The 15,056-nt window shown below is 43.3% G+C and overlaps 1 protein-coding gene across 1 annotated transcript in view; it reads right to left on the minus strand.

The window, feature by feature from the left end:
• The window catches only part of Fhip1a (FHF complex subunit HOOK interacting protein 1A), a 169,346-nt gene extending 158,316 nt beyond the window's left edge, over positions 1 to 11,030 (minus strand). The window contains exon 1 of the mRNA XM_042701751.1: positions 10,984 to 11,030. The gene's annotated coding sequence lies outside the window, so the exon portion shown is untranslated. The remainder of the gene's footprint in view (positions 1 to 10,983) is intronic.
• Positions 11,031 to 15,056: the final 4,026 nt, after the last annotated feature.

The raw sequence follows: 15,056 nt of genomic DNA on the forward strand, positions 1-15,056 counted from the left end.
GGTTTAAAGTCAGCCTGGGCAGGGAAGTCTGTGAGACTCTTATCTCCAATTAATCACCAAAAAAATCCAGAAGTGAGGATGAGTTCAAATGATAGATTGCCAGCTTTAATCAAAAAGCTCAGGGACAGTTCCCAGGCCCTGAGTTCAAACCCCAGAACCAGCACACACAGACACACACACAGACACACACACAGACAGACACACACACACACACACACACACACACCAAAATATAGCTAAGATAAGGGAAATGCCTCCCCCCACCCAAGATATATTCACATCCCATTTATTAGAACCTGTGAATGTTACCTTGTAAAATAAAAGACATAACTAAAGATTAGGATGAGCCAGGTGCTGTTGGCTCATGCCTGTAATCCTATCTACTCAGGAGACTGAGATCTGAGGATCACGGTTCAAAGCCGGCCCTGGCAGGAAAGTCCATGAGACTCTTATCTCCAATAAACACCTGAAAACTGGAAGTGGCATTGTGGCTCAAGTGGTAGAGCACCAGCCTTGAGCTGAAGAGCTGAGGGACAGCACCTAGGCCCAGAGTTCAAACTCCACAACTAAAAAAATAAAAAAGATTATGATAAAGAGTTGTCTTGTATTATCTAAATAGATCCTAAGTGCTATCATTTGTATTCTGTAAGAGAGAGGCAAAGGAACAGTCAACCCAGAGAGAGACAGAGGGGATAGCAAAGTGAGGATAAGCAGAGAACTGTAGCCACAGGCAGGCACAGCCTGAAGGAACTAGAAGAGGCCAGAGTCTTCCCCAAAGTCACTGGGGTGTGAAGCCCTGCCTATACCTTGATTAGACTCCTAGCTACTTATGAAACACAAAACTACACCCAACAGCAATTCCCACACTCAGGAATTAGTTGATTACATCTCCACAGAAACTGTTTAATGTGGCCCTTTTCCGTTGCTGTTGTTGTTATTCTAAAAACTGATGGTTAGATCTAAAGATTTTATCAAAATCACATTCAGGGTTGGGGGAATAAACTCTATAAATGGTTCTTTGTGGTTGCTATTATACTAAATTAGGAATCGTGTCATGCTTACTTCTCTTTCTAATAAGATCCACCTATGAGAGCTGGAGGGCTATTAACCTGATCTATCATGAGCTTCTGACCTAGAAGTTTTTCTTGTTTTTTGTTTTGTTTTTTTTTTTTTTGTTTTGTTTTTTTTTTTGGGTCCGGTCATGGGGCCTGAACTCTGGGCCTGGGCGCTGTCCCTCAGCTCTTCAGCTCAAGGCTAGCGCTCTACCACTTGAGCCACAGTGCCATTTCCGGCTTTTTTCTTTTTGCTTATGTGGTGCTGAGGAATCGAACCCAGGGCCTCAGGCATGCAAGGCAAGCGCTCTACCACTGAGCCACCTTCCCAGCCCTTGTTTTTTGTTTTGGATGGGTGTTTCTGATTGAACCCAGAGACTCAATCTAGACCTGCAGCCCTAAATAACTTTACTAGCCACTGGCAATCAGTCTTTAAATCTGGTATTTCGTTAATGAAATGGTAGTATCTCATTTCTAGCATACACTCCACATTTAATAGCTAGAATAAGGTTTCATCTGAAATAAAGTACTGTGGGGTTTTCCAGGAAAGGCAAGATCTCATCTGGCTTGGATGCTGGATACCATCTAGAGTTTAAGGAGGTGCCAGGATGGATATTAGCCTCTTGACTGCAGATTACCTAGTCTACAATCAGTGACCAGAACTTCTCAACTGTATTCACTTGGTCCTCTAGTTACCAATTCAAGTAATTTGCCAAAACCATGAACTCTACTTTAAAGAATAAAAGCCAGGATCCCCGTCTGACAGTCTGATGTCAGTCTATCAATTGAGTGGGAACTCCTGAACTAGCTACTTCAAATCATCTGCCCTAAGTCCACCTTATCCTAATATAAGCCATCTTCTTTTTCTGGAACCTAAGCATTTGGTTCAGTTTTCTCCACATCTGCTCCTCTCCCTAAATTTCAACCAGTTCATCCTGTCCAACACCCCACCTTTCTCCTAAGGCATGGTATTGCATGCCTGTGATCCCAGCTACTTGGAAGGCAGGGATAGAATGATCATGTTCATACCCAGCAAGATGCTATCTAAAAACAAACTAAAGCAAAAGGACTGGAGGCATAGGTCAAGTGGTACAGCACTCTTGCCTAGCAAGTCCATGGCCCTGAGTTCAAACCCTAGTACTGAAGAAAAAGAAAACCCTGATTCTCTTCTTCAACTAGATTAGGTGTCCATTCCCAGGATTTTGAGAATTTAGACTAAGGGGAAGAGGTCCGGTATTCTTTCTGGGTATCTCGGCTTACTGCAGCTATGTGGAGAAAAGTGAGTCAAGGCAAGAGCAAACACAGGCCAGTCTAGGGGCTCTTTTGCCTTCCCTGAGACCCATCACACTTCTCCCACACTTCAGTCATGTGAACCAGTAAATTTTCTCCTGCAAGATTTGGATTTCTATAATTTGAGATAACATGAATCCCAATAAACCTAATCATGAGTCTTAAAGATTGTAAATGCGCTTGTAGTTTCTTGTATTTCCTTCCTGTACAAATAACATTTCATCCCAATTTGATTTTCTGTGAACTGTATATCTGTATCTGTCATCATCATTTGGGGCTTTGCTGACATATAACATAGCACTCTATTGAGCATCCCCAACAGTCCTTGGGAGAATGCTAATGAATTTCAACACAGGGACAACAATACTATGCATCGATTATTATCCCCAAATTAACACCTCACACGTGCTAGCTTATTTAACCCTTTGAGAAACTCCCAGGGATGAGATTACTACCTCTTCCTCTCTCTCTCTCTCTCTCTCTCTCTCCTATTCCCTCTCTCTCTCCCTTCCCCCCTTCTTTCCTCTCCCTCCCTTCCCCTCCTCTCTCCTGTTTTCTCCTTTCCTCTCTCTCCTCCCCTCTTTCTTCTCATTGACAGTGCTGGGCTCAATCCTAGAAACTCACCAGTGTTAAATAAATGCTTTACCACTGAGCTATATCCACAGCCCAAAAATGTAAGATCTTTTGCGGTTTTCTTTCCCTTTTTTCCCCCTTAAATGAGAGCGTATCTCATATGTTGCCTAGGCTAGCCTCAAACTTGTGGCACTCCTGCCTCAGTCTTTGGAACAGCTGGAGCTACAGACCTGCACCACCACACCTGGCTCTCCATTTTGAGAAAGCTAAGATTCATCAAAGGAAAGCCATTTGTCCAAGGTCACACATTTACTAATGAGTAAGTAGATCAGGGATTTAAACCACATTTGTACCCAAATTACATGCTCTTTCCACTTTGCCCATGAAGCCTTATGCAATAATAAATCCATGCTAATTAGCCTACCAGCGGTATAATTGATCAAAGATCTCTATTTAACCCTAAATTTCCACTAACCCCAAAGTATGATCTTCCATCATTAAAACTAACATGAATAAATTCATGTATAAATAAATGAGCAATATGAAAATCAGTCTCTTGAAAAAGTTATAATATAATTTCTCCAAAATTGCTACTGGCAACCTGAAGACTAAATGCTGGCATTTCTCTTAAAGTAATGGGGAAAAAGAATGAATATTTAAGACCACTCTGTCAGAACAAGTTGTATACAACTCCCTTGGCAGTGATATTTCAAAAACAGCAAAAAAGAGAGGTGAGGACCTGTCAATGTGTGACACACCTACAGTTCTCCAATGCTCAAAGGAATATTCTCCTGTCATCATTAGATACTAATCATTATTGAGCACTCCCTTGGCTTGGAGGCAAGAACAGAAAGCTTTTTGGAAGAAAATGGCTGTCTTCAATAAGCTTATCAAGGAAAGAGCCTGGGCAACCGTCAATAGCAACTTACTAGCTCTTATCAAGAACCTTCAGGGCAACTTACTCACTTGCAAACTTGTATCTCTGGGCATGGTTCAGTGTACCTGTCATCCCTCACATCTTGTAAGCGTAAATAAGAAGATCACAGTCCCAGTGAGGCAAAAGTAAAACCTTATTCAAACACTATATAATGAAGCAAGAAAGGGCTGAGAGCATGGTAAGAGAGAGAGAAAAAAATATTTCAAATAAGATCATAAACATAAAAGTGCTTTATAAATCATAAACTGACAAGCAAATGTTAATTATTTTTGTTCTTGATGTGTCTATACAAATGCACAGACCTGGGAAGTAGGGAACTGCACGATTTGAAAGAAATAATTAGGTCTAAACAGAAGGAATATGTTAGCTTTTCTCCTCTCTGTGACAGACCACCTGGCAAAAACAACTTAGAGGACAAATTTATTTTGATTCTCTGTCTCAGAGTTGCAGTCTATAGTGGCCAGGCCCCACAAACTTGAACAGAACACTACCATGTGAAAGAAGAGGATTTTCCTTATGGCAGACAGGAAGCAGAGTAAGCCAGGAAGGGAGCAGGGACCAGGTATCACATTAAAAAGCACACCACCACCACCACCTACTCCCTCCAGCTAGGTCTCATCTGGTACTCAAGTTTTCAAAATTGCACCACCAGCTAGGAATCAATCACTGAGCATACAGATAGCATTATTACAGTCAGACTATAACAAGGAGTCTTGATCAACAGGAAAGAAAATAGAAAGAAGACCCAAAACTCCTTGCTATGGAGGCCAAGACAGGGGATGCAGAGAGGTAAAGGGCCTCACATTAACCAAAATCCTTGTTCAATTCAGCAAATCAGCCAGTGATGTCTTCCCTTCACAGACCTTTATATTCACATTTGGGAAGTAAATAAGCAAGAAATATAAATAACCAATAAAGTAAAATATGTTGAGACAAGGGCAAGAGAACAGAGTAAGGGGACAGGAAGTACAGAGGGCTTGCAGCACTTGGAGGTTAAAGACAAACCAGAATGAGGGCGGATTTCTAATGTCGTCCCTCCAAAGCTACATTCCACAACAGAAAAATAATCATCATATTGTGCTTGAATGAAACTGGCATAAGATTTGACAAACCCAAATTTCCTAGGAACATATAGCTCACTTTTGTATGTCTTCCTCACCTCTGTTCAAAATCACAAACCCAAATGTGCTATATAGCATAGCTAGGAAGAAAACAGGAAAAGACCTAGCTATAGGCAGATCAAGGGCAATTACATGAAACAAAAGTAAAGCAGGTAACACTAAAAACCGCTGCAAACTACGAATTTGTCCTCAAGAAATGACAAATTCGACAGGCCTTTAAATACTACTCAATTCTTTCCCCTTAAGAACAGCTGGCTGTAGGTCAACAATGATATATAGGTTGTATTTCTAATAACTTCAAACAACTGGCCGCCCTTTCAAGAGCAGTGTTGAGAGGTGCTGGAGCCCCTGGGGAATAAATAAGACATTTCAGGGGAGAGGAGTGGCTCAGGATGGGGCAGAGACAAAGCACATATGCCCCTAATTTGCCTTGCCTTTCCTATGTACATCTCAGAGCTTTTTAAAAAATTAGGAAACAAACACTCAATAAAGGACAACACCAGGAACAGTGAGGGATATGAACATTTTTGCTCCTAAACGAATATATAGTCTAGCTGGAAGGGACCGATAAATATATGAGTGCTAACATTCAACTCATCAAATAACTGAGCTCCTACAATTTCAGGTAAGGTTTCAGACTCCAGGAAGTTGCAATAGGAAAAGACTGCCAAAGAATGGAGAGCACCTCCACTAAGCAGGCTTTAAGAATACACATCTCTGAAATAATTGAAAAGAGGAAGGACTGGTCATAACAGAGGTAAGGAAGGCATGTTGGGAATGAGGAACTGACCAGGATGGCAGCTAATGCAGAGATGCATCAACTGATGCAGAGAATTTCCATGGGTCATCAGGTCACAAACACCCTTAAGTAGTAGGGGTGTTTGCGTGTGTTGTGTTGTATTGTGTGTTGTTTTGTGTGTGTGTGTGTGTGTGTGTTGTGTTTATAAGGAGATTTATTACAAGGTGCTGTGATTACAGAAGCTGTCCCCAGATATGCAGCTGGTAAACTAGAGTACAAGAAAACCAGTGATGTAAGTTTCCATTTGTGTCTGAGTCTAAAAGCAGAAGACCAAAATCCCAGCTCAAAAGCAGAGAGGGAGAAAATCAAGAGAGAAAAGGAGAAAGAAGGAGGGCTCTTTCCCTCCCTCCCTCCCTCCTTCCCTTTCTCTCCCACCCTTTCTCTCTCTCTCCCTGTCTCTCTCTCTCCCTGTCTCTCTCTCCCTTTCTCTCTCTCTCTCTCTCTCTCTCTCTCTCTCTCTCTCTCACACACACACACACACACACACACACACACACACTCTAAGGCCTTAACAAATTGAATAAAGTCCACCTGTACTGGACTTGTTAACCACATTCTGAAACACTCTCACAGACACACCCAGAATGGTTAACTGGACAACCTTTTGCGGAGACTAGTTGACATAAAATTAGCCATCACACCCAATGATTGAGTCATTACTCAGTAGGCAACCATGATTGGTGACCAGCCAAGATAAACTTCATTAAAAAAGGTAAAAAGGGCTGGGAAGGTGGCTCAGTGGTAGAGCGCTTGCCTTGCATGCCTGAGGCTCTGGGTTCAATTCCTCAGCACCACATAAGCAAAAAGAAAAAAACCGGAAGTGGCACTGTGACTCAAGTGGTAGAGCGAGAGCCTTGAGCTGAGGGACAGTGCCCAGGTCCAGAGTTCAGGCCCCACGACTGGACCCAAAAACAATAAAATAAAATAAAAATAAAAAAGGTAAAAAAATAATTGTCCATGCAATAATAAGATGATCAACATTTATAGGATTCTACTCAATACAAGCAACTCTGAGAGGTGACTAAGATATGAAGTTACTTTTAACTCCCTACAGTTTTTAACTTTTTTTTTTGAGATAAGGTTTCACTAAGTATCCCAGGCTGGCCTTGAACTCAGACTCCTCCTCCTTCAATTACTTGAGTACTAGGATTATTGTATTGTGCCACTACAGATTCCCTATAGTTTAATTTGTTATCTGAATGGAGAAGGAAGTCTAGGACTCCAAAGTTCAGCAATGAGGATGAGAAGAGTAAAACACAGCTGGCTCCTGATTGGAGCACAGCAGATTAAGTCAGTGGGGCTGCATCAACAAGCCCTGTCAAACCTACTCATCTGGTGATTCACAGTGAAGAAATGGCCACTCCTCAGTGATGACCCAGGACCGGTGAGATTACTTTAAGAAAAAAAGAAGAGACTACAAGGTGTCCCCAACTGTTACAAACTGGTTCTTCTTACTATCTATAGCAACTCCAGGATGCACTTTTCAAGTAAGACGTGCCAAGTTCCACACAGTCACCCAGCAGAGACATGCAAGAAGGAAACTCAGAGGTCAAACCAAAGCAAGGTGATAAGAAACTAACATTAGCCATTACCTTTTAAATACAACCAGTAGGTCAATATCAAGTTGTTTGCTGTTTCCTAAAGCAAACCAAGGTCAATCAAAGTTGTCAATTTTTTTCAAAAGGAAACTATTAAATCCTGCTTACAATAAGAAAAAAAAAGTGTGAATCTCTTGTAATATGTACAAATATTAAAGAAATTTATCATTTTAATGTATCAAAAAAGTAGCTTCATGTTCAAAAATAGACAATAAAAATACATTAGAAAATATTGCATTTTCCCACAAAAAAATCAAAATGAGTATGTGCAAATCATAGAACTGCCATGTTCCAAAAAATTTATTAAGAAAAATTTTGGGACTGGAGCTATGGCTCAAGTGCAGCCTTGAGCAAAAATGTTAAAGGACAGGGCCCAGGGCCCAGTACTGGCACACACCCACCCCAAAAAAAGAAAAAACTATTTTCCTAACATATATATCCATATATAATATATATCCATATATATAACATATATATCTATATGTAATATCATATTATAATACATGTATTATAATATATATAGTATCCTTATTTTGAGACCGTGCAGAGTTGTCTGTTAAGTGACCTGCTAAAAATGATACTTGGATACATAACTTGTATGTCTATATACTTATATATGAATATATGTGTGTATATGTATACAAAGAATGATGTATGCAGATTTACATATGACAAAATATTTCTCTATATTCACTCTGAGTTATTATAAAGAACACCAACCTAAACTGAATGCCTAGTAAACACAATCAAAATGGAAAACATTTACTTTGAGGAATAAAATATGTTCTAATGAGTTGGTTATAAAAATGGGGAGAGGCTACATGAAAATATCCATCAACTCTTTAAAGTGGTCATAAAAACTGCCATAGGAATTCCTAAAACATTCATGCTTCAATGAGCCTGAGTCATAAAATTTAACAAAATACCTATTTCACATTTTACACACATACACACACAGGGAACCAGTTCCTGGAATTTCCTCCAAGCCCAAAAATCCTAAGGTTAACCTAAGACCAGTATTTCAACAAAGGTTAATTTCCATGATACAAGGAGACAAGTCAGCATACATTCCTTCTGCATTCTGCCAAACCTTGTGAATTTTCTGAACTCCTTAATGGCATGTCCTAGAATAATGTTCTTAAGAAAATGTTTTTTTAAAAAACCTATGCTTCATAAGAGCTAATTAGCAGATCATCCAACAACTGCTGAGTATTTTTATAGCTGTTATCAATTACTAGCTTCTCTTTAGGGAAAACATTAAAATTAAAAAGAACCTGAGATGGGAGGAAATGAGGTGAGCCCCACCTAAAAGTGTGGCATCTTTCATTCGCCTGACCTCACATGAACATAGATTCATAATTTCTATTTTCAGCCTTGTGCATAAGAAGGTGTTTATATAACCCAAAATGAAGAGATTCTATTAGGTAGATACACACACATACACACACACACACACATACACACACACACACTTTTTTCCTCCTGTGTAGTCTAAGTACTCTAGAACTACTGTAAAATGCTTAAGTCACACAGCACAATATGGTATGTGGAAAAGCACTACAGCCATGTTTGCTTCTGTTAATTTCTTTTCTAATATTCTTGTAAATGAAGCCAGCTACTCTGGAGGTTGAGGAAGGAAGATCACAGTTCAAGGCCAGTAGAAAGGGGTCAGGCTATTTGGTTAAGTAAAAATGAAAGGGCTGGAGGACACAGTTTAAATGATAGAGTAGTTACCTGAAACCCAGAGTTCAAAACCCCAGAACCTAAAATAAATAAAGTAATTCAAGTCCATAATTTCACACCTCAGAAGTAACTCTTGTTTGTTCCAATATTTACCTCCAATTTCTATATAATATTTGTACATCTGTCTATTAACTTTCCAAGACAGAAAGAACAGAAACAGTGTATTGCTTCAAACTGTCCAGCAATGCATTGCTAGCTAGGCAATTGGGCATAAATTATGTGATTGCTCTACATTTCCTGAATTCACCTCAGTGACACCCTGTTTCTCTAGCTCTTTCTACTCACCTTGCACAGTTCTGTTGTTGTTATTGTTAGTCTTGGGGCTTGAACTCAGGGCCTAGGTGCCGTCCCTGAGCAGTTTTGCTCAAGGCTAATGCTCTACCAATTTGGGCCACAGCTCCACTTCCAGCTTCTGGCAGTTAATTGGAGACAAGAATCTCACTGACTTTCCTGACCAGGCTGGCTTTGAACTGTCATCCTCAGATCTCAGTCTCCTGAGTAGCTGGGATTAAGGCTTGAGCCACCAGCTCCGGGCTCACAATTTTATCCTATTTCTCCAACTATAAAAAACAAATGACCCAGAATGCCATTTGTTTCGAAGCAGACACAGATACTATTTTTAGGAGCTTTTGCAGAAAGGGATTAACTGCAGCTAAAAGAAATCAGTCGTCACATATCTGAAAAAAAATATCTAAAGCCAACTAGCGTGCCTGACTAACCAGTAAGTTTAGGAACTGAATCGACTGCTCTGTCCAAATTTTCTGTCCAAAAATCACTAAAGTTGTCCAAATAAAAACTCTGGCTGTGGCTTACAAGGCAACTAGTGTCTAGATGCCTGGTGCAGGAGTGAACTGGAGGTCAGACAGGTGACCCTGACAAGCAGGCAAGGTACATTAAGGAAAGGAAATCTTGCCCCGAGTTCGTTAATCAACAGGATAAAAGTGATTAAGCAGGAATTATTTTTCAGTGACCTATATAATTTCTTCAGAGCTGCTATGGCTATTAGCAGGCAGCAGCTGACACCCTAGAGATGAATTTGACAGCAGAGCCTACCTGAGAATGAAAGGGAGGGGTAGGCCCCAGTTTACAGGGAAGCAACAATCCCTACCCTTCCGCTCCCTGAGGGCGGTCTCCTCAGCTCACGGCTCTTCACCCTCCAGGGGGAGTTCTCTGGGTCCCTGCGTGGCTAGGGCTGCAACACCTAGTGCGTGGCCAAAGAGGGATGTTATAAATGGAAGGGTCCAGAAGGGTAGGGGTGTGGAATCAGGGATCCTTCTCCAGACTCACTCACTCGATGCCCTAGGTCCCAAGCCCACACCGCTGCCTCCACCACAACTAACCCAACCTGATCTCAAGCAATAGTTCTAACTCCCTCGCACAAGTAGGGTTAACAAGGGAGCTTTGTTGAGTCCAGGGGGAAACGCACGCGGGCGCCCACGCGCGCGCACGCACACGCACACACACACGCACTGTCCATCACCACCACCACCATCTGAACGCAGTTTCGTCAGCGAATGTCTGGAATTGAGCAACAGCCACCCCACAATAATAAAGTCCTGAGTGGCACCGCCTCGGTGTCTTGGGTAAGCAAGGAGGTGCCCGAGGACGCCTCCGACCCAGACGTCTTGGCCTCTGCCAAGTCCTCGCCACCATCGCCCCCGCCCCGGGTCCCCCGGGATCCAGGTGCGCGGATCCCCGGGACCGGGAGAGGGGTGGAGAGCCTTGATGACAGCTGGCTTCCCCCAGGGGCAGCCGCCCAATAAGGTCGCGTGCCGGAGCGACACCGGTCCCTCGCCGCCCCCCCCACCTGCCCAGCCCACCGAGGGGGGCGAGGCACCCGCTCCGACCCCCGAAAGCTGGAGAAGCCTACCGGCCTCACTCAGGCGAGCGCGCACGAACCTGTCGGCCTCGGCTGCTCCTCCCCGCGCGGTTCCCCCGGACGGCCACAAAGTTTGTGGGGCGGGCCGGCGGCGGGCCCGGGGACGCGGGTGCCCGAGCGCCCACCCGGCCGGGCACGCACTGACAGGGAGGCGGAGGCGGCTCCTCCGGGCCCAGGGCCCGACGCTCCGCGCTCGCCTCGCGGCCCTCACAGGTAGAAGCGTGGGGAAGGGGGATCCTCCAGACCCCCGCTCCAACTCAGCCTGAGAACCGGGAAAAAAGTACCGGGCAAGAGCAGGTCGGAGCGTAACTTTCCGACGGTGCGTCAGCCGGTGGCCGAGCCGCGCGGGGCCCCGGCTATCCCCGCCCACCCCTCCCCTCCAGGGCCCTCAGGAGCGAGGGCGGGGCCCAACCTGCCGGCTAGTCTCAAAGGAAGCACGCCGCAGGCCACGCCCCTCCACCCAAGCCACACCCCTTCGCCCTCCTGCCGCGCCTCTCGACCTCAGGCCACGCCCTACACGAGGCTCCGCCCCTGACGCCAGGTGCGCTCGGGACGCCGGCAGTGTGCGCGCCCGCCCAAGGGTTTCCTAGGCGAAGGGGGTGGAGCTTTTGAGAGAAAGTTTCCACCGAAACTTGAACTGCGGAGCCGCGGAGGACCTTCGTGGAAGTGCGGGGAGGGAGGGGCGGGGGCAGGCAGGGCGGGGCGTGGTCTTCCCCCCCCCCACCGGGGCGTCGCCACCACGCGCACGAGCGAAAGGCGCGTTTCCCGCGCAGCCACACGTGGAAGGCGGACGACCGAGGTCCGGCGACCCGGAGGCCGGAGTGCGCACCCCGCACCCCGGTTTTCCTCACGCTGCCTTTCATTCCCGGGGTTTGCACTTTCAAATGACTCCGTGGGGCTGAGTCGGGAGCTGGAGGAGCGTCAGTGTGTCACGGGCAAACTCCCAGGGGGACATCTGGTCCCCGGGGTTAATAAGGTGACAGGATGGGGGGTGCGTGTTGGAGTTTCTGGTTTTGGGGGGGAGTGCTTTGGGGGGTAACCTAACCTCCCTGCTTCCACACATCCCCTGGAGGTGGGGGCTCGGAAGTCCTCAACCCAGAGCCCCAGGGCAGGGGGAGGGGGCGGGAGGAGGAGGGACGGACCCCCCCCCCACACACACACACAATGCCACCCCGCCTACCCCACGCCTCGGCCTGTGGTGAGCCGCCTCGGCCTGTGGTGAGCCGCGCGTCCCTCTCATCCACAGCTGCCCGCCGTCTCTACCGTGCCCCCCCTATCCGCCCCCCCCCACACCTTGTGTCTCCAAGCTCTGCTTTCTGGACTTGAAATCGCCGAGGAGAAATCGGAAACTCCTGGTTAGAAAGCTCTCTTGGTCTGTTCACGGCCCTGTGGTTGCTGTGGCTGAAACTTGAGGTGAGCCTCAACCCAGGCAGGCGGGGGCCATGGCACTGCTAGCAAAGGCGGATGTGGTGGCTCCCAGCCACGGCAGCTGGCGCTTCACCCAGTTCTTGGGAGGAAGCTCTTCTCTTCCTTCTGGATGAATGGTTTCTGGAGATAACCAAAATCAGAGTATCTAATTTCTAGTGTATCTTGCATATCTAATTGCATGTTCTCTCTTGCAGCCAGTGTAACTGGAGAGAAGCCAACTTCATGCATGCCCCAAAGGTGTGCACCAGCAAAAACAAAGGTTAACTTGTCCAGTGTCTGTCAGGATTCACCACCTCTCACCTGTAGCAGTCTGGAAGTGGCTCCTAAAACCCGGGAAGGTGGCAGACCCCACTTAGGTCACCTTGATCTGCACTAACCTTGAAGAAAATACCTACTTTGTAAGTTGTATTCGATAATGAATTGACACAGTAAAATGTCTAGGCCAGTACCTGACACACGTAAGGATGTTACTTTTCTCTCTACAAACATAACTTCATGTCTTCTGGGAATGAAACACTTTGTGGAAGAAATATATCTTACAAAAAGAAAACAAGAAAGAAAGGACCTAAAATTAAAACCTAAGAAATGAAATACAACAACAACAAAATCAGTGATGGAAGAAATGAAGTCTCACAGAGTTGCCTGAAGTGATCTAACTGGAATGGTACTCTCTTCTAAGTTCTGCTTCATCAAGGGAAAACCATAGCATCAGAACATGCTACAGTAGAAGTTTAAAATATTAAAACTTTGGTTATAAAGTAGAAAAACAAACATGTAATATGCAATGGTTTTGCTTACTACCTTGATACAGAATTCTTTCAAATAAATGAGATATAAGAATAGAAAACAAAGGAAAAAAAAGTTGAGTATATGGATTTCAAAAGTCCAACCATACAAATTAAAATAGAATGAGAAAAAAGATCTCTGAATACAGAAGCCAGATAGAGTTCAGTCTCTTTTTCTTACCATTTTACTCCCACTTTTAAATGTAATTATATAATAAATTGTATTATAAAACATATTTATATTACTGCTAAATATATTCAGTAATATAAACATTTCTAATATTATTAAATATTTTAAATCCTAGAAATCTAGAACCCTATGAAAGAATGAAGAGCCATATCTCATCATTAACACAGACAAGCACAGAGCTCATGGGACTATAGGTGATCCCATGCCTATAAGGAAGTGGAGAAAGGGTACAGCATATATATAGGAAAAGCCAATGCAAGGGGCAGCCAGGGAACTGAGTGTTCTAAGGTAAGATGTCAAACTATCCCTCATTATTCCAGATACCTTGAAATCTAAACTAAAAAGGACATGAAAACATGATCATTCACAGTAATATTGAATCTAATTTAAATTGTCTGCTATCTCTTAAGGAGAGCTCAGAAATGAACAATCATCCTGTCAAGAAATGCTTCTAATAAATAAATGACTAAAAACTTGTTGCTTTTGAGGCTGGCACTGGAGCTATGGCTGAAATGGTAGACTGCTAGCTTTGAGCAAAAAAAGCTCAGGAATAGCTCCCAGGCCCTGAATTCAAGGCCCAAGATTGATACCAAAAAAAGTAAGAAAGTCGATAGGGAAAGGGAAGGAAGAAAAGAGTCACAGTAGAAATGAGTGAATAAGATTCAAATACACTAACAGTATGGAAAAATCACAATGAAGCTCCCTATTTTGCATAATTAACATATGCTAATAAAAGTAATAAAACAATAGGAAAATTTTTGCAAGAGTGTGGAGAAACTGGAGCCTCTATGAAAATAGCACAGCAGATCCTCAAAAAATTAAAAATATAATAACCATGTGATCAAGCAAGTTGTGAATATTTACCAAAATAATTAAAAGCAGACTCTCAAAGAGACATTTGTACTCTTACATTCAGAGAAGTATTATTGACAATAGTCAAGAGAATGAAGCTGGTAACTGCCCTTGACCAGATATTTCTCCCAAACTCTGGTCCCTTCTGGGATCAGTTAGCCTTGGTCAATACAAGCAATAAAAGTTTTATCTATGCATTACATAGATAAAAGAAGGACTATTGCAACTTTAGCACAGGGCAGTGCCCTATGACCTAATTGCCTTCCTTTAAATCTCAACTCAGTGATGCCAGTTTCTTCCAAAATCACCACATGTGGAACATGATTCCAGTACATGAACTGTCAGGAGGTATACTTAAACCATATCCAAACTGTTAGTGAAAAAACAAAGAAATCTGAGCCTATTTGAACTTTGGCTTTTGGAATGCTAAATGTTAAAAGAAAAAAAAATCCTCTGAAAATCACTAACTCCACACACTATTTGGAGACATTATTTGTGTGGTCCAAAAATATCCCTGAAGTTCAAATTACATGAGTCCTGGATTCATTTTGCTTCTAGGTTTCCAGCTGAGCAAACACAAATACTATTTTAGAAGTATTTTAAATACAGGTTTCAAATAAACCACAAAATAGTCCTAGAAAATGATTATCACTTTCTTTGGATTTCATTTAAATCCTAGGTATTTTGGAAGTTTTTTTATTGATATATCTTTTACAATCTACCTTTCATTACTAATTACTTTTTTCACAGAACATATTTTCTGTGATGCTGATTTTTTTTTAACTTTTAAAAGTTTCTTTTATGGCTTA

This window comes from Dipodomys spectabilis, unplaced genomic scaffold, assembly GCF_019054845.1.
Source record: "Dipodomys spectabilis isolate Male_0828 unplaced genomic scaffold, ASM1905484v1 ptg000297l, whole genome shotgun sequence".
NCBI classification, from domain to species: Eukaryota; Metazoa; Chordata; class Mammalia; order Rodentia; family Heteromyidae; genus Dipodomys; species Dipodomys spectabilis.